The 18,766-nt window shown below is 35.5% G+C and overlaps 1 protein-coding gene and 1 non-coding gene across 4 annotated transcripts in view; one reads left to right on the top strand and one right to left on the bottom strand.

Moving 5' to 3' along the window:
- The window catches only part of B3GALT1 (beta-1,3-galactosyltransferase 1), a 562,550-nt gene that overhangs the window by 327,492 nt on the left and 216,292 nt on the right, over positions 1–18,766 (top strand). The window lies entirely within an intron of this gene.
- LOC126933259 (U7 small nuclear RNA) lies at positions 9,377–9,438 on the bottom strand. The gene has a single exon (XR_007718499.1). It is a non-coding gene; the product is annotated as a U7 small nuclear RNA (small nuclear RNA).

Genomic DNA, 18,766 nt, shown 5'->3' with positions numbered 1-18,766 from the left:
TGTTACCCTTTTCTTCTTAGCAGTAGTTCAGTATTGTTCACATAATCTCCTCCACATGTCCATGTTCTTGGGAAAGACAATTGTATCAACAGCCCCGGAAGTTTGGAAATTGAACCACTTTAGCCAGTGATGATCATTTCATCCCCTCTGCTAGGGATTGACTTGGGGAAAGCCATGTGATCCAACTCTGGCCAGAGAACCTTGAGTCTGTTGTGATAACTTCTGAGAAAGATTTTCCAGATGAAAAGAGACATGTGGAAAAAAATACATCTCTGAATGTGGAGTTCAGTGAGCCAGCAGTGCCAGGAGATGTCTAAGCCATCTTGCAGCTATAGCAGTTTAAGCATGAGGATAAAAGGCCATGCCCTGAGGAAATATATTAAAAATCGAAGTATATGTTGCCACCTTCTAATGCCCGAATTAACCAACCTACAGAGGAAATTGTATCTGCAGCTTATTGTTTTTAGCATTTAAGATATTTTGGGTTGAGTCTTCTGTAACTTGGAATCATAAGCATCTTAATATGAACCACCATTAAGAAGTTTATTATTTCATACTTCATCATTTGTAAGATACACATATTTGTACATTTTAATATCTCTAAAAAGGAAATGCATCTTACAATTGATGGTACCTCAGCTTCGATGAACTAAAAAATTATTTCTATGATAATATTTTAATATTCAACATTAAAATATGCAAAAGCATTATTTTAAGCAAAGGTATCCTGATGACATTCTAAGGTATCTAGTCATTGGTAAAACCTAGGGCAGTCAGTATTAATCTGACACAAAATGAGATAATGCATCACCCATTTTATTAGTTACCAAAATGACTATAGACTGTGAATTGTAATCATGGACTCAAGATGAAACAGTCAAGATTATAAAATCTTTTGATTCTCCTCAAACATATTGTTATATATAGTTAACATTCTTTCCGCTAGAAAAAAAAAAAGGTATTTGCTTTGAAAACACAGTCATATCAAAACCACAATGAGATACCGTCTCATGCCAGTAAGAATGGCGATCATTAAAAAGTCAGGAAACAACAGTTGCTGGAGAGGATGTGGAGAAATAGGAACACTTTTACACTGTTGGCAGGAGTTGTAAATTAGTTCAACCATTGTGGAAGAGTGTAGCTATTCCTCAAGGATATAGAACCAGAAATACCATTTGATCCAGCAGTCCCATTACTGGGTATATACCCAAAGGATTATAAATAATTCTACTATAAAGACACATGCACACATATGTTTATTTGAGGCACACACTTAGAACCAACCCAAATGCCCATCAATGATAGACTGGATAAAGAAAATGTGGCACATATATACCATAGAATACTATGCAGTCCTAAAAATGGATGAGTTTATGTCCTTTGCAGGGACATGGATGAAGCTGGAAACCATCATTCTTAGCAAACACAAAAACAGAAAACCAAACACCGCATGTTCTCACCCATAAGTGGGAGTTGAACAGTGAGAACACATGGACACAGGGAGGGAAACATGACACACCAGGGCTTGGTGGGGGGCAAGGGGAGGGGTAGCATTAGGAGAAATACCTAATGTAGATGACCGGTTGATGGGTGCAGCAAACCACCATGGCACGTGTATACCTATGTAACAAACCTGCACATTCTGCGCATGTATCCCAGAACTTAAAGTATAATAATTAACAAAGAAAAATACATAGTCATTTCTGACTAATTGAACATAAATTCAATTGAATGCCAACTGTGAATATTGTGTAGCAAGATGTTTTCACTGGACTTAAGGGATGTATTTAATATATGAACTCAACATTTTAGGCAGGATAAAAATGCAGACAAGTAACTATAACACATGGCAGTGTTTTAGTCATGGTATTAACTGCTACCAGAACACCAGTGAAGTAAAAATGGATACTTTTCTGGGGTATTGGAAAGTCTTAAAGGAGAGAAATCATCTGATCTGATCTCAGTTTTGAAGGGTGCATATAATTTAGACAAGTCAAGATCCAATGGGCTAAGAATATTCCGAACAAAATAATAGAATCTGCAATGGCCAGAGTGTTTTCCAGAAACAGGCCTTAAACTAAGATGTTAAAAATGTTAAAATAATGGGAAATAGAGTTGACAGGTAAGCAAGTTCAGATGCATTTTCACCACCAAGTTCTTTCTCTCAGATTTTCTGGAAAGACATGTTGATGAAATTCTAATCTTTGACCCCTGAAGATTGAAATCCCTCATAAGCAAGAACTGACCTTCAGCTTTCTTTAATAGGCATCCTTACAGTTTTCCAAAGTAACTTAGGACAGCGTGGTGAAGAACAGGAAAGGAAATTTTAACTAAACACTCATAGGAACTTCAGTTAAAATGAAACTCATAGGAACTTCAGTAAAGTGAAACAGTTCACATATTTTATATGCCAGCACTGTGCTAAGCATTTTACATATGTGCTAAGCGTTTTACATATTTTAGCTAACGTTCAAAGCAACTTTGTAACATAGACATGAACGTTTTATTTGTGACAAAGCTGAGTTTAAGTACCTTGCCCAAGGTCAAACAACTAGTTAACTGGAGCTAGAATTTTACTACAGTCTAACTCCCAAATTTAAATTTATATCCACTATATTTTATGACTACCAATCACTTTTCAAGTACAGATTTAAATAGGTGGGATTCGCTCTTTGGTTTGCCATGCTGAAAGGGGGGATTTGGAGGCATTATTTTCTTGTAGTTTATTTGTTCTTTTTGCAAAGTTCTTTCTGCTTTAGAATGTTATTTGCAACAAACCATATGAAGAATGTTCATGAAGAGCATCCAGTATTTATAACTAGGAAATAACCTATAATTACCTACTTTATGTAAAAAATTACTGAATAGCTGTATTAAGATTGGTCAATCCTAACTGATCAACTGGCTAGTGATTTTCTATCAGCCTAAAGTAGTTACCATTCCCTTGGGCCAAATTTCATTCCATAAAGAATAGAGGGCTAGGCCTAATTGGAGAATAAATCTCAGGCATGCATCATGAGAAATATAGATTTTTTTTATTTTCTACAAATAACTTGTCATGGAGGTGCCTTGAACTTCAGGGGAAAAAATTGGAGTTCTGCAGACTAAAGTGCAGGTAAATTGGAAAAGTATAAACCCTTCCCTCTTTTTCTTTCAAACAATTTAAAATCCAAGTCATGTGCTTTTTGATTTTTTAAAAAATATAGACCAGTCTGCAACTCCAAATGCCACAAAATGCCATAGAAATAAAAATGGATGGCTAACCTTTGAGGAAGTACTAACCTGGCAACAATCATTCTGACCTTCACCAGTTCAATACTTTTATAACAGCTTTGTCATTCCTTTATTTGGAGTGCTTTTAAATATTATGTAATGGGCTAAAAAATTTTTCTTGACCAAGCAGTATTTAATGGAGCAACACGAAACAGGTATGTGTTCCTATGATTATTTGATTAATGTAAATAAAAATTTTGAAAAGGCCAACTGTCAGAAGAAGAAATTGGATATAAAACACTAAGCCAAATCAACCCACACCCTGATATTTATTTTCACATTCAGAAGGGAAAATCCACTAATACCCGATTATTTATTTTCCATGTCAAAGGAGAGCTTTAGACTCATGTTATAATTAACTGTATGGCATGATTCATTGCAAACTATAGTTTCTCTGCAATTTACTTGTAATTAATTTTCTTCTTTTTGATCTTTGGAAACTGGCATTTGTTTCCTTCCCCGCCCCCTTTTAATTTATGTAATGATTGTCCATTGACTGCAGAATTATATTTGGGTGTGGCACATTAAAATGAGGCTGTAGTAATGTGTGTAGAGATACTTGTAATGTCTGCTTTCTACTTGAAGCTAATTCATATAAATTAAAAACCATCCTAGATGACAGAAGAATCAACGACTAGACTCACCTAGACTATAACCTAAGCCACAGCAATGTCTGCTGAAAACTCCAAAACAATTTCACTTTGAAGGGAACAATTTTCAGCTCAACTGAAAGTACAGCAAAGGGGTTAGGAAAAGGAAAAAGAGAAGGTGATTTGAAAAGAAACATGAAGTTGGTCATGAGCAGAATAAAAACTATTTAAGTAAGTACCATATTTATTTTTTGGTGTTAAAGTGACAGTGGACCTTAGCCATATCAAGATTTTTTAAATTTTAAATTAAATAATACATTTATAAATAATACTGAAATCTCTAATTCTAATCCAAACCTACATACATATTCTCTGCCTTCCTCCATTAAATATGTCTATCTTCTTTATCTCACAGTAAGAAGCTTTGTACTCAACGATATCAATGTATTTACTCATTTATCCCGTCCTGCAATATAGGACAATAAACCTATCAAGTAAAAATCAAGATTGCTTTATGATTCCATGTCAAGAATTTGGATGTCTGGATAATGTATTTTGAGGCTGAAAATGTTGCCAAACAGGCAGATTTCATCAGAAATAGATCTGGAGAGAACATACAGTTCTTTTTAGTTCCTGATTCATTCTCTTATCCAGAGACCCAGAAAAAAAAACAAAACAGGGAAATATATTTTTCCCTCTTAGTTGTTTTGGATTGTTTGCTATTTTTCTGTTAATATCAATTTAATAGGGAAAGTTAAAAATTGAAAAAAATGTAATATAGTTATTTATTCCTATGTCTGTTTACATGTGGTATTAAATATTCTGTAAGATCCTAATAGGAAAATTTCACAACCAAATACATATAGTAAATATTCAGTTAAGCATCTTTATAGTCACAGCAGAGACTCTTGGGGTTCTTAACATTTTAACATGCTAATAAGGTGAGGGAGAGAGAAGAAAGGGGTGCAAAGTCTCTTGATCCTAAAACCCTTCACTTGGGTAGTTTTCTTTGAAACACAAAGCAATTATCACAGTGTATGTTTTCACATTTACACAGTGATTTCATGAATATCTGCCTAGAGGAATACTCCAGTAAGGCAAGGGCTATGTGTATTTTTTCTCCTCATTTTATTTCCAGTGCCCAGCATAGTGCACTTTGGTCTAAATACAGTTTGGGGTCACCGGGGCTCAGGTCTCCATAATTCAAGTTTATGTAATCTATAATGTGTGTGTGTATGTGTGTGTATGTGTGTGTGTCAGTTTTTATTCTAATGTTTGCTTTTAAAAATATATTGTCCTGTGAATTTTAACAGACCTATACAGCTGTGTAGGCATCACCACAATCAAGATGTAGAATATTTCCATTACAGTGAAAAGTTTTCTTATGCTCCTTTATAATTAGTCCCACCTCTCCCCTTTGTCCCCTCCAGACAATCAACTGATAACTGATTTCTGTCTCTATCAGTTTGCCTTTTCTGGAATGACATATAAATTGAATCATATAATATATAACTTTTTGAGTCTGGCATCTTTCTTCTAGCATTATGCATTTGAGATTCATCCATGTTGCTGCATGTCTCTGGAGTTTCTTCCTTTTTATTGCTAGTAGTATGCCATTGTATGAATGTACCACAATTTGTTTTTCCCTTTTCTACTTGATGACATTTGAAATGTTTCGAGATTTTTGCAATAAGGAATAAAGCTGCTATAAATATTTGTGTACAGGTTTTATGTGAACGTATATCTTTTTTTCTTTTGGATAAATACCTGGGAGTGGAACAACTGGGTCATATGAGAATTATATGCTAAATTTTTAAAATGTTAAATTACCAAACAATTTTCTGATGTGGCTGTGCCCATTTGTGTTCCTACCAGCCATATGTGAAAGTTCTAGTTGCTCTACATCCTTGCCAGCATTTGCTATTGTCAAACTTTTTAACCCATTATGAGTATTCACATGAATATATGAGACATGCTAATAGGTATGTGGTGGTACCTCATTGTGACTTGAATTTGCATTCCTCTGCTAACTGATAATTTTGAATAACGTTTGATGTGCTTATTTTCTACCTGCCTCAATTATTTAATGAAGTGTCCATTTTACTTTGTTGCCCATTTTTAAAAATTGGATTATTGTTTTATTATTATTGTGATTTGAGAGTTCTTTACATATTCTGGTGAAAAGTCCTTTGTCATATATGTGTTTTGCAAATACTTTCTCTCAGTCTGTGGCTTGTCTGTTCATTTTCTTAACAGTGTACATTGTGTTTTTGACCCCAAACGACTTTTTTAGCCTGTTGTTCCGTTGTAAATTGGAGAGAATAAACTAAAACCCTTTACATGGAAGTGACCTTTGTGTATCAGCACACATTATGATTTCACTTTAATTCCATTTAAGGTCTGTTAGAGTAAACTTTTAGGAGACAGAGTTGAGATATTTGCTTCTACAGTCATTATTCCTATTTGGAAACTTGGCTTGTAGTACCATTCAATAAAAACTCAGATTGTATATCTGACCTCCACCCAAATCATAGATGGATATGTGGCCAATCTTTTAAGATACAAACTTTGAAGATGAACCTGCTTGGCCTCCAGATTTCACCTTGATCCACAGCCACCAGCAGGATTTCTGTAGAATGGTAAAAATAAAAGATAAGCAAGCTAGTGGATTCAATAATTCTCATTTTTAAATCCACTGTCTGAGTATAAATAGTTGTAAGAATTCACTCAAATTAACTTGTATCTGTAATATTACTGAACTAGGTAAACATAACAAAGTAGAGGGTGGAGGCATGGGCCTGGGGGTAAATTCTCTAAACCTTATGGGACTTTGGTAGCAAGCTGTCAGGCTTCCATCTTCATTGTGTTAACTATAAGCAGTAAAGGGCTATATTTTAATAAAAATATATGTATTCAGTGGAGTGAGATGGTATGTCATATCATGAATTTTATAGGTTTCAGATTTATTAGTGTGGGAAATTTTATTTGTTCTGTGGAAGTTACTTGCATAGGGCACATGGTATAGAAGAAAATGTGCCAGAGTCTAGCAATCTAGGTCAAGGTCACTAGTATCTACCATTAATATTTGGAGCCTACCATAAATGGGACATAAGGAAAATAAAAATAACCTCTCTGAGTTACATTGTATAGCCAACAGAGGATGGATTGGAGCCGAGATATGTAATGATTCCTTAGGCAAAATGGATTTTCAGATATGGTTTTCCAGTAACAATATTGAATATCAGCATACCTAATCAACCAGAAGAGAAAATCAGTCATCTTGTAATGTCTAAGAGATAGATAAATTTTAACAGAGGAGCTTTGGTGTAAAAGTCCCATTGGCAAGGCCAGAACTTTTCTGAACAGGGATGACCTGGACATATTTGGCCTGAAGTTATTAAACTTTGGAATCATTTAAATAATTTTCCCTTGTTTTAATTTTGAGGTCAGCCTATGGGCAGATAATTTATTCATCACATAGAGTTCCGGCGCACATAACTGTTTTATTTCTCATCATGAATTAATAAATATACACTCTATTTTCATACATGAATTAAGTTAACATGAGCTCATCCTAAATAAGGTCCTCTATGGATTCATTTTCTTCTGTCATAATTTTATTGCTCTAAATATAATAATACCCTCTGAACCATTGTTTTATTAACATTTTTCTCTAAATTAACTCACCCCTTTTTTAAACTGAGTCTCAGATTAAAGATTAATATCTGAGGTCAGTGAACTAGTTATGTTATTTCCCTAAGATGCATTAGAATAAATTACTACAGAAATAAAACCTTTTTGTGCATGGATCAAAAATTATCTTGTATGCCACACTTTGTAAACACTGCTTTATACCTTGGCAGATTTACAAAAGTAATGCCACCCTGTGAGAAGCCAGCTGACCTTTCATGGTGACACCAGCTCATTAAGTGCCTTTTGCATTTGAAAATTATGTACTAAATAATTACATGACTAGCCATATCACACAATTGGTCTTTCTGGGCATCTTTTTCTTGATATGTAAAATTAAGTGTTTTCCAACTCTAAATGTTATGACACTAGACAAAACTACATGTGACATACGTAGAAAGAACAGACAATATTTGACCTTAGAGAATTGAATTGACCTCTCTAACCTCCATATTCTTATCAGTAAAATAGGTGTACTAGTATAATTAGTATCTCTGGATTGTTGTAAGGATTAAATGAGATTAGATATGCAAAATACACTTACCGCAATGCATGAAATATAGGCATATTGGTTAGTTATGCAGAAGATGAGGGAGTAGAGGAACAAGTTAAACGACATCCTGAGGAAACAACCAAACAGGGTTGATCTCTTCATAAAGTCAATGTCATCTTTAAAAAATGTATGAAGGATCTCATTGTTCTGGATTATGAGAGATTTTAAAAACTTGACATACAAATTCAAGATGTGATCATTAATGAAATACAAGTTCTACAGAAATCAGTTGATGACAATTGGGAAATAATTGGATGCATTTTGGTAGTCACTGGGTATTATTAATTATTATTATATTTGATAATTATTAATTTTGTTAGATACAGAAATGGCTATATGAGATGTTGTTCTCAGTTTTAAACACTAAGTGCTGATGGATTTTGGAGTGAAGTGTCATGATATCTGCAGTTTACATTGAAATTATTCAGAAAATTAAAGCTAGATAGATGACTGAAAGATAAAATCATCAAATAGGGCAAAACATTGATAATTTAGATCAAAATGGGGCATATGGGCGCTATGTACCAAACTTTGTAATTTTCTATACATTCAAAAATTATCATAATACAAACTTTGAAAGAATGATCCAAATGCATTGATTGGGAACAGATTCCAAGAAATACTATAGGACAAATATACCAAAATGCCAAGGAATGTACAGAATACTCCCATCGTGTACAACTTTCTTGCTCCTTATTTCTCTCCTTCATTCCTGCGTTCTTTCCTTTTCTTCCTATTTTCAAAGAATGAAAAATAAACTATCAACCATCATTTATTTTTCAGAGGAACTAGGATTGGGGGTAAAGAAAAAGAGATTTTACTTTTCATTTAACTTTGCTCAATACTATTTGAGTTTTTTTACCATATTCATATATTGCTTTAACTCTTTTTTAATGTTTAAATGAAAGTCACAGCCAAATATTTTTAAGTTAATTATTGTAAGCTATTTAGCCAAAATTATTAGTGTTTCTCCGAATGAGACTCTTCCTTTGAATAGGACAAGGCATCGTGTTCTGAAACCAATGATTCTGTGCAGAGTGCCTGCTGAAGACGCTGATTTGACCATAAAGAAAACAAGGGTTTATCAGGACACAAACATCTGGAGAAGAGAAGTGTTTGCCACACACACCTGCCATTGATATGAATAGAAGACATATTAAGATACCTGCTCCTTAGATTCTACAATTTGCCTTTTTTAAAAATCCAGATTAATGTTAGAGCTTTCTAAGATTTTTATCTAGCAGGATAACCCAATAGATAAGTATTTTTATGGGGTTTTCTGGTGGAAACTGGAAAACCTGCTAGACAAATTCTAAACAAGGTCTAATACTAATCTGGATTTAAAAATTTTTTTTACTAATCTGGATTCTTAATTAATTAAAGTACAGATTGTTTAAATAGTCCTGTTCACCCTTATAATGTAATTTTAAAATTTTTTACTGGAATATATTTTTCTTAGTTGTCTTAGTTGAATAGTAGTTTTTTAGAGTAGGATAACTACAAATACTAGTTTTCTTTCCTCTCTCTCTCTTACCTACCTCTCCTTTTCTTTTCTTTCTTTCTTTTTATTTTTATATTTTTTTTACTTAATCTCTTTTTTATTGATATACTCTAAGTTCTGGGATACATGTGCAGAACATGCAGGTTTGTTACATAGGCATGCCCATACCATGCTGGTTTGCTGCACCCATCAACTTGTCTACATTAGGTATTTCTCCTAATGCTATCCCTCCCCTAGCTCCCCACCCACTGACAGGCCCTGGTGTGTGATGTTCCCCTCCCTGTATCCATGTGTTCTCATTGTTCATCTCCCACTTATCAGTGAGAACACGTGGTGTTTGATTTTCTCTTCCTGTGTTAATTTGCTGAGAATGATGGTTTCCAACTTGATCCATGTCCTTGCAAAGGACATGGACTCATCCTTTTTTATGGCTGCATAGTATTCCATGGTATATAGGAGCCACATTTTCTTTATCCAGTCTATCATTGATGGGCATTTGGGTTGGTTCCAAATCTTTGCTATTGTGAATAATGCTGCAATAAACATACTTGTGCATGTGCCTTTATAGTAGAATGATTTATAATCCTTAGGTGTATACCCAGTAATGGGATTGCTGAGTCAAACGGTATTTCTAGTTCTAGATCCTTGAGGAATCGCCACACTGTCTTCCACAATGGATGCACTAATTTACACTCCCATCAACATTGTAAAAGCGTTCCTATTTCTCAACATCCTCTCCAGCATCTGTTGTTTCCTGACTTTTTCATGATTGCCATTCTAACTGGCATGAGACGGTATCTCATTGTGGTTTTGATTTGCATTTATCTAACGACCAGTGAGGATGAGTTTTTATTTTTTTTCATATGTTTGTTGGCTGCATAAATGTCTTCTTCTGAGAAGTGTCTGTTTATATCCTTCACCCACTTTTTGAAGGGTTCGTTTGTTTTCTTCTTGTAAATTTGTTTAAGTTCCTTGTAGATTCTGGACATTAGCTCTTTGTCAGATGGATAGATTGCAAAAATTTTCTCCCGTTCTGTAGGTTGCCTGTTCACTCTGACGATAGTTTCTTTTGCTGTGCAGAAGCTCTCTACTTTAATTAGATCCCATTTGTCAGTTTTGGCTTTTGTTGCCATTGCTTTTGGTGTTTTAGTCATGAATTCTTTGCCCATGCCTATGTCCTGAATGGTATTGCCTAGGTTTTCTTCTAGGGGTTTTATGGTTTTAGGGCTTATATTTAAGTCTTTAATCCATCTTGAGTTAATTCTTGTATAAGGTGTAAGGAAGGGGTCCAGTTTCCGTTTTCTGCATATGGCTGGCCAGTTTTCCCAACACCATTTACTGAATAGGGAATCCTTTCCCCATTGTTTGAAAGTGATGGAGAGAATGGAACCAAGTTGGAAAACAGTGTTCAGAATATTATCCAGGAGAACTTCCCCAACTTAGCAAGACAGGCCAACATTCAAATTCAGAAAATACAGAGAACACCACAAAGATAATCCTTGAGAAGAGCAACCCCAAGACACATAATTGTCAGATTCACTGAGGTTGAAATGAAGGAAAAAATCTTAAGGGCAGCCAGAGAGAAAGGTCGAGTTACCCACAAAGGGAAGCCCGTCAGACTAACAGCAGATCTCTCTGCAGAAACACTGCAAGCCAGAAGAGAGTGGGGGCCAATATTCAACATTCTTAAAGAAAAGAATTTTCAACCCAGAATTTCATATCCAGCCAAACTAAGCTTCATAAACGTAGGAGAAATACAATCCTTTACAGACAAGCAAATGATGAGAGATTTTGTCACCACCAGGCCTGCCTTACAAGAGCTCCTGAAGGAAGCACTAAATGTGGAAAGGAAAAATCAGTACCAGCCACTGCAAAAACACACCAAATTGTAAAGACCATTGAAACTGTGAAGAAACTGCATGAACTAACAGGCAAAATAAACAGCTAGCATCATAATGACAGGATCAAATTCACACATAACAATATTAACCTTAATGTAAGTGGGCTAAATGCCCCAAATAAAAGACACAGACTGGCAACTTGGATAAGGAGTCAAGACCCATAGGTGTGCTGTATTCAGGAGACCCATCTCACATACAAAGATACATATAGGCTCAATATAAAGGAATGGAGGAATATTTGCCAAGCAAATGGAAAGCAAAAACAAACAAACAACAAAAAAACCCAGGGGTTGCAATCCTAGTCTCTCATAAAACAGACTTTAAACCAACAAAGATCAAGAAAGACAAAGAAGGGTATTTACGTAATGGTAAAGGGATCAATGCAACAAGAAGAGCTAACTATCCTAAATATATATGCACCCAATACAGGAGCACCCAGATTCATAAAGCAAGTTCTTAGAGACCTACAAAGAGACTTAGACTCCCACACAATAATCACAATAATAGTGGGAGACTTTAATGCCCCACTGTCAATATCAGACAGATCAACAAGACAGAAAATTAATAAGGGTATTCAGGACTTGAACTCAGCTCTGGACCAAGTGGACCTAATAGACATCTATAGAACTCTCCACCCCAAATCAACAGAATATACATTCTTCTCAGCACCACATCGCAATTATTCTAAAATTGACCACATAATTGCAAGTAAAACGCTCCTCAGCAAATGCAAAAGAAAGGAAATCATAATAAACAGTCTCTCAGATCACAGTACAATCAAATTTGAACTCAGGATTAAGAAACTCACTCAAAACCACATAACTACATGGAAACTGAACAACCTGCTCATGAATGACTACTGGGTAAATAACAAAATTAAGGCAGAAATAAATAAGTTCTTTGAAACCAGTGAGAACAAATACACAACATACCAGAATCTCTGGGACACAGCTAAAGCAGTGTTTAGAGGGAAATGTATAAACACTAAATGCCCACAGGAGAAAGCAGGAAAGATCTAAAATCAACACCCTAACATCGCAATTAAAAGAACTAGAGAAGCAAGAGCAAACAAATTCAAAAGCTAGCAGAAGGCAAGAAATAACTAAGATCAGACCAGAACTGAAGGAGGTAGAGACATGAAAAACCCTTCAAAAAATTAACGAATCCAGGAGCAGGTTTTTTGAAAACATCAATAAAATTGATAGACCACTAGCCAGACTAATAAAGAAGGAAAGAGAGAATACTATAAACACATCTATGCAAGTAAACTAGAAAATCTAGAAGAAATATATAGATTCCTGGACATATACACCCTTCCAAGACTAAACCAGGAAAAAGTCAAATCCCTGAATAAACCAATAACAAGTTCTGAAATTGAGGCAGTAATTAATAGCCTACCAACCAAAAAAAGCCCAGATCCAGATGGATTCACAGCCTAATTCTACCAGGGGTGCAAAGAGGAGCTGGTACCATTCCTTGTGAAACTATTTCAATCAACAGAAAAAGAAGGAATCCTCCCTAACTCATTTTATGAGGCCAGCATCAGCCTGATACCAAAACCTGGCAGAGACACAACAAAAAAAGAAAATTTCAGGCCAATGTCCCTGATGAACATCGATGCAAAAATCCTGTATAAAATACTGGCAAACTGAATCCAGCAGCACATCAAAAAGCTTATCCACCACAATCGAATTGGCTTCATCCATGGGATGCAAGGTTGGTTCAACATATGCAAATCGATCAATGTAATCCATCACATAAACAGAACTGATGACGAAAACCACATGATTATCTCAATAGACTCAGAAAAGGCCTTGGATAAAATTCAGCACCCCCTTTATGCTAAAAACTCTCAATAAACTAGGTATTGATGGAATGTATCTCAAAAAATAAGAGCTATTTATGACAAACCCACAGTCAATATCATACTGAATGGGCAAAAGCCGGAAGCATCCCCTTTGAAAACTGGCACAAGACAAGGATGCCCTCTCTCATGACTCCTATTCAAAATAGTATTGGAAGTTCTGGCCAGGGCAATCAGGCAAGAGAAAGAAATAAAGGTATTCAAATAGAAAGAAAGGAAGTCAAATTGTCTCTGTTTGCAGATGACATGATTTTATATTTAAAAAACCCCATTGTCTCAGCCCAAAATCTCCTTAAGCTGATAAGCAACTTCAGCAAAGTCTCAGGATACAAAATCAATGTGCAAAAATCACAAGCATTCCTATACACCAATAATAGACAAACAGAGAGCCAAATCATGAGTGAACTCCCATTCACAATTGCTACAAAGAGAATAAAATGCCTAAGAATGCAACTTAAAAGGGATGTGAAGGACCTCTTTAAGGAGAACTACAAGCCACAGCTCACGGAAATAAGAAAGGACACAAACAAATGGAAAAAATGTCATGCTCATGGATAGAAAGAATCAATATTGTGAAAACGGCCATATTGACCAAAGTAATTTATAGATTCAATACTATCCCTATCAAGCTACCATTGACTTTCTTCACAGAATTAGAAAAAACTACTTTGAATTTCATATGGAACCAAAAGAGTCCATATAGCCAAGACAATCCTAAGCAAAAAGAACAAAGCTGGAGGCATCACGCTACCTGACTTCAAAGTATACTACAAGGCTACAGTAACCAAAACAACATGGTACTGGTACCAAAACAGATATAGACCAACAGAACAGAACAGAGGCTTCAGAAGTAATGCCACACATCTACAACCATCTGATCTTTGACAAACCCAACAAAAACCTACCTCACCTTTTCTAAAGAGATTAAAAAAGAAATTGAACTGAACTAAGTAATGAGTAGAGTAAAAGCAACTTTGTCAGCAGCTGAGGAGATTAAGACTCTCAAAGCAATATTAACTTTAATCATCACTGGTTCTTCTCTTACCTGGCAGGAAAGCGTGGCAGGGCAGGAGCAGAGCACCTTCTGATAATGGTGAAATAAAGGGGATTGGTTTACCCCCACCTAGAAATTCGGAAGACCCTTTCTTCACCAAGCTGAAGACATGCTCTGTAAGAAAGTAGGTACTCAGATGCTTCTACACTGTTGGTAGGAGTATAAATTAGTGCAACCATTGTTGAAGACAGAGTGGCAATTCCTCAAGGATCTATAACTAAAAATACCATTTGACCCAGCAATCCCATGACTGGGTATATACCCAAAGGATTATAAATCATTCTACTATAAAGACACATGCACACATATGTTTATTGTGGCACTATTCACAATAGCAAAGGCTTAGAACCAACCCAAATGCCCATCAATGACAGACTGGATAAAGAAAATGTGGCACATATACCCCATGGAATACTATGCAGCCATAAAAAAGGATGAGTTCATGTCTTTTGCAGGGACATGGATGAAGCTGGAAACCATCATTCTTAGCAAACTATCACAAGAACAGAAAACCAAACACCACATGTTCTCATTCATAAGTGGGAGTTGAACAATGAGAACACATGGACACGGGGAGGGGAACATCAAATACTGGGGCCTGTCAGTGGGTAGGGGGCTATGGGAGGGAAAGCATTAGGAGAAATACCTAATGTAGGTGACGGGTTGATGGGTGCAGCAAACCAACAGGGCATGTGTATACCTATGTAACAAAACTGGACGTTCTGCACATGTATCACAGAACTTAAAGTATAATAATAATAATAAATAGAAGGTAGGTACTCAGTAGTATGCCCCTACGGCTGCTCCCAGCTACCCTGATTAGTTAGTGCCCATTCTATTCCGGTTTGTTAGATATTTTGGCTCTCACGCATGTCTGCAGGAATATGTATGGGGAGCAAACGTAGACATCAACTGTTATTCTGAATGAAGACGGATTTCTGTTGCTTTCACTTCGACTTTGTGATGCACATATATGGTGTTTAAGTGAAATAGAAGGGCTTGAAATCACTCTGCTACTCTTTAGGAGACTGAAACATCATGGGGATTCTTCTGTCACCAATGTTCTGATGACCACAGCACCAGCACCAGCACCATTATACTAAGGCCCAGAGAAGTCAGATGCCTCTACCTATTTTTTTGTTGATACATAATATTTGTACGTTTATGGGGCACATGTGATATTGTTACATGCATAGAACATGTCATGATCAAGTCAGAGTATTTTCAGTATCCATCACCCTCAAGTACTTCTCATTTGTATGTGCTGGGAAGGTTTTAAGTCCTCTTTTCTAGCTATTTTAAAATATACGATACATTGTTGTTAACTGTAGTCACCCTACTCTGCTATTGAACATTAGAATGTATTCCTTCTAACTGTATGCTTGTACTCATTAAGCAAACTCTCTTAATCCCCGCTTCCATCCACACACCCTTTCTAGTATTTGGTTATTATCATTCCACCCTCTGTCTTATATGATCAACTTTTTCAGCTTCCACATACAAGTGAGAACATGCAATATTTGTCTTTTTGGGCCTGGCTTATTTCAGTTAGTATGATGATCATCCATGTTGCTGCAAATGACATGATTCCACTCTTTTTCTTTTCTTTTCTTTTCTTTTGGATACCTCCACCATTGATTCATTCCTGGTTTGCTTGCCTCACCTCTCTGAAGTCTCTCCCCATAGTTGCTGGGCCAATAATAGAAACAAATTACAGAATACATCAGTAGTAGTGGCTATAGTGAACAAAGCAGGAAGTCGGAATCAGCAAAGCTGCTTCCTTTGTCAACCTTTGGCAAGTATTTGTCACACACAGGACCCTATATAATACTTCTTTGGATACAGAATAAGACCAGTAAGTGGCATATTTGAAAATTCTAGCCCTGTAGATCTGCTATTGAAGTGGGCTCATGGATAGAGCAACCCAATGAATTTTAGTAAATCCATTTGAAAATTAAGCTGAGAGATCCATAATATCATAAATATTTCAATAAAGTTTAACTAAAATGTGCTTTAGGCTATTGTATGATATTGAAACATTTTCACCATACAATAGCACTGCTAAAACAAAATAGCATTGGCATGGCAGTCATATTTCATAAATGAAAACACAGTTTAATGATATGACATTGTATGAACTTAAAACTGATTTTTCAACGATCTTGTTTAAAGCAAGCTTTAATGCCCTTTGGCTTTCGGTTGTCAGCAGTCTGCCGTGTTTCATGTGTCACTGTGCCACGCGGTGAGATTTGTGTTTGAAACTTCTTAAGGCAGAGAGGGGGAACTAAAAGAGAACATATACTCCAGTGACTCAAAGGAATGATCTGGTTGTTAGAGCTCAGAATAGGACATTTTACCGAACATGCAAAATGTTAGTGATATAGGAACTGACACTTTTACTTTTTGGAGCAATAAATTTGATATTAACACTGGATCTATTAAGTTGTGTAATTCTATTGTGTTTTTGTGTCTTCATTTAAAACGAGGGGGTTAGGCTATATTCATGGTAAATAAGAAAATATTTAAATAGAATCTTATTAATGGTTTTCAAGTCTTTCTTGAATATCAAGCTTTAAATGTTAATAGTCCATTGATACAGTAAAAAGGGCACCAATCTAGGGTTCTAGTTGCAACCCTGCCATTGATTGGCTGTCTAAACTTGGGCAAATTACTTTTCTGGTCCTTAATTTCCTGGTTTAACGATTCTGTCCTATCATTCTGTGATTGTATTTTTTAATTCCATTGGCCTGCCTATGGTGAGAGCAAGGAGTATTCTTAGTTAATATTTTCACAAGTTTGAAGTTCTAATTAAGATATAAGTTGTACATATGCTCAAAAATGATTAGAGGTAAGAAGTAGCCACAGGACCTCAAATATAAAGTATGCCTGTAATCTCCCCTTCTGGGACATACATTGTCTCCAGAAGAAGTAAAGATAGAAAGTTACACATTATAAACCATCATGGGTCATTGAGATATAGAAAGTTACATATTGTAAGCTATGATGGATCATTGTTTATAAAATCCAGCCTAAGAAATGTCGTGTTGCAAATTTGACTATTTCCACAGTACCCTACTAGGTGTCTGATACCTGGCTTGCCTATGATTTGCGAATTAATCCACATTTTAGTAATGAGCTTATATTCTTAATCTGAATGTCGAAGCTTATAGAAATCATTTATTTTCTAAATATCCAGTAACAAACCTGTAAAGATTCTTCAGTCCAAGCAGAAACACATTAAGGAAAGAAAGCCCATTCTTTTGGGTAACTCCTTCATAACTGTTATTCATAGTACATTTTTTAGTATACTGAAATTCTATGTATGTTAATTTAATCCAGAAACTATATATTAGTGATTATTGGAGACAGATAGACAGAGGTACAGAGATGGGCAATATTATGGCAAATCAGCTTCCTTCTAACATATACTCATGCAAATAAAGTAATGAAGCACCAATACACAAATTTTTTTTTCTTTTGGTCTATCTATGTGTAAATGATGTATCATTCTGCAGATCCAGGCAACAAAGCAGTCTGCTGCCATTGTTGATCAAAAGAAATAATTAAGTTGACATCCAAATCATTGAAGTATTAACTGGCCCCTGCATATGGTTAGCACCTCAATTCCATACTTCCTTGATGTGAAATCCCAAAGACCCCACCAGGAGAAATGGTGTCACTTGTGAAAGTAGATGACAGAACATTTCTTTTGAGGTTATCTGGGACACATTGTAATTTGAGATGCTAAGAAAATTATTTTAAGATTAAATGATGGATTCGAATATTATTTATCAGCACTGCTACAGGCAATAGTTTTGTATAATATAATGTTCCAAATAACATCTCTGTAGATAACATTCTTTTGATCTAAGCAGTATGTTGTGAGATGTGCCAAGCAATTATAAAATATTTACTGACTATAGAAGATACTTTTTTTCCCTTAGAAAAAAATTGATCTTGCATCCTCCCACTTCTATGAATGCTGCCTAAGGCTGTCATCTCAACTATTGACTCAGAATTGGGAAAGTGTGAGCAGTATAACACATCGTTCACCTTAATAGTAGTCCTCACAGCCACCCCCATGCAATGGAGTTTTCCCTAGAGTGCACAGTTTTTCAGACAGATCTGTTGTAAGTATTAATGATAACAGGTTACCTATATTTTTTCTTTTCTACTATCATGAAAGGTCTTGAAATATATTTTTTTCTCATATGGCTTTTATTTTTAAACTATCAGCTGCTTTGCTATCTAAAGTTTTAATAAACTATGTCAAAAAGTCTTTAATTCTCTTGTTTTACTGTAAGTTTGATTTTTTTCCCCCTCAGAATCAACTCTCTGCA

This window comes from Macaca thibetana, chromosome 12 (assembly GCF_024542745.1).
Source record: "Macaca thibetana thibetana isolate TM-01 chromosome 12, ASM2454274v1, whole genome shotgun sequence".
Classification (NCBI taxonomy): Eukaryota; Metazoa; Chordata; class Mammalia; order Primates; family Cercopithecidae; genus Macaca; species Macaca thibetana.
Note: the sequence above shows the minus strand (reverse complement) of the source record. Positions and strands in the feature narration are given on the sequence as shown.